Consider the following 1,979-nt stretch of genomic DNA (forward strand, 5'->3'; position numbering starts at 1 on the left):
CCATGCCTCGGGTCCTCTCCGCCCAGCTGCACATCTCCTCCCCTCCTACCAGTCTGGGTGAGTGTGTCTTCTTTAACTCCTTGGTTGTCAGACTTCCATACAGTTCGATTTTCTGTCAGTTCTGGTTGTTTTTTGTTTATAAGTTGTTGTTGTCCTTCTTTTGGTTGTATGAGGAGGCACAGTGTGTCTACCTACACCTCCATCTTGGCCAGAAGTCCCTCGAAGCTATACTTTTTAATTAATTTTAGAGAGAAAGAGAAGGGGACAGAGGGAGAGAAACATCTATTTGTTGTTCCGCTTACTGAAGCATTTGTTGGTTGCTTCTTGTATGTGCCTTGACGAGGGATGAAACCAGCAACCTTGGCATATTGGGAGGACGTTCTAACCAACTGAACTAGCCAGCTAGGGCAAAACTACACTTTTTAAAATATGTTTGAGGTCATACATTTTTTCCTGAACTCCTCTTTAGCATTACTCAAAATTGGCAATGAAATATTCTCATTTTCATATTGTTTATAATTTCCATTATAAATAATTTTATATCTCATTTTTGTTATCACTATTATTATTAGCCTTTATAAAGGACAGCTTGGAGTTTAAAGTTATTGTGGTGTATTCCATTTTTATTGCATTACATTAAGTGAATGTAACTTTTAGAAATTTCTCCTTTTAGTTTTTTTTTTCTTTTTGTAATTTTTTTGAGATTGTTTTAAGTAATTGCACAGAGTTCATTTTCAAACATGTTTGAAAAATTTTTGTTCTCATTACTCATCTTTCTTACTCATACTATTTAAATCCTCAATATCATTAATTAGTTTTGGTCTACTTAATCTAATTTAAATGCACTTTGATGTCCCACTAAGATAGTAGGTTGGTTAATTTCTCCTTAAAATTATTATTCATATTTTGCCCTAAGTATTTTAAAGATAGATTATTAGTGAAAAAAGATTCAACACCACTGTGCTTTCCTGGACTGGAATTTTTTCACTACAAAATAAACTATTATGTTTACCTAATGCATTCATCATGAGTTCTATCTTATCTGAGATCAATACTGCATTATCCATTTTCCTTTTGTAACCAAAAGTAAATATCTTATGATTCTTTTATATTTATTGATTTTAATTTATTCCATTTTAAGCTTTTCATGTTGAACTCTTTGCATCTTCTTTTCTTCTAATAATTACTTATTCCATTGCATCCGTTTGTTATATTTTAAATTATTTTTTAAGTTATGCAAACAATTTAATTAACATGAAACTATAAGACATATTACCATTTACTCACCAATTAGGTTTTAACAGTTTAATAACAAACTATAGAAATGATCCCTGAAAGTATAGTCTTGGTTCTAACAGTTTAATATTAACTTTTATTAAGTTAATATTAAATTTTACTATTAACTTTTTTTACACTTTCTATGTTAATACTTTGAATGAATATTTAAACTTCCATTGTATTACTACTATCAAGATAAAATCAATAGCTATATCTTCCTTCTGAAAATCACCATAGCCCTTGTATAGTATCACTCTTTTAATTTTCTCACCAGCATGTTTCATTATTTTTCATAAAATATTTTTTGTTTCTCAATTGGCATTTTTAACATTATGCATCCTTAATTGTTTAATTAACATTTCATTACTGGAATATATCTCACTACTGTGTCTTGTTTCCCATATTATTGTTCTTTTGTTGAAGTTTATATGCATTGGGTAATTCTTACATATAAAGTGTACAGGTATTAACATTTTTGAATATTTATCAGATAAAGATGTCATTATTTCGCTTAGTTGATTTGATATAGAGTAAGAGCTACCAAATCATTTCATCTCAAACTTGGAAGATGCTTGATCATTGTCTTCTAGCTTCAATTGTCAATGATGATGATTCTGATATCAAAATGAATTTCCACAATTCTATATTTAGGCTTCTTCTTGACCCCCTCCCCATGCTTTTAGAATTTCTCTTTGTTTCTT

General features: G+C 30.0%; 1 pseudogene; it reads right to left on the reverse strand.

Annotated features, from left to right (window-relative positions):
* Positions 1–1,271: 1,271 nt before the first annotated feature.
* LOC112310302 (small nucleolar RNA U3) lies at positions 1,272–1,347 on the reverse strand (annotated as a pseudogene).
* Positions 1,348–1,979: the final 632 nt, after the last annotated feature.

This window comes from Desmodus rotundus, chromosome X, assembly GCF_022682495.2.
Source record: "Desmodus rotundus isolate HL8 chromosome X, HLdesRot8A.1, whole genome shotgun sequence".
NCBI classification, from domain to species: domain Eukaryota; kingdom Metazoa; phylum Chordata; class Mammalia; order Chiroptera; family Phyllostomidae; genus Desmodus; species Desmodus rotundus.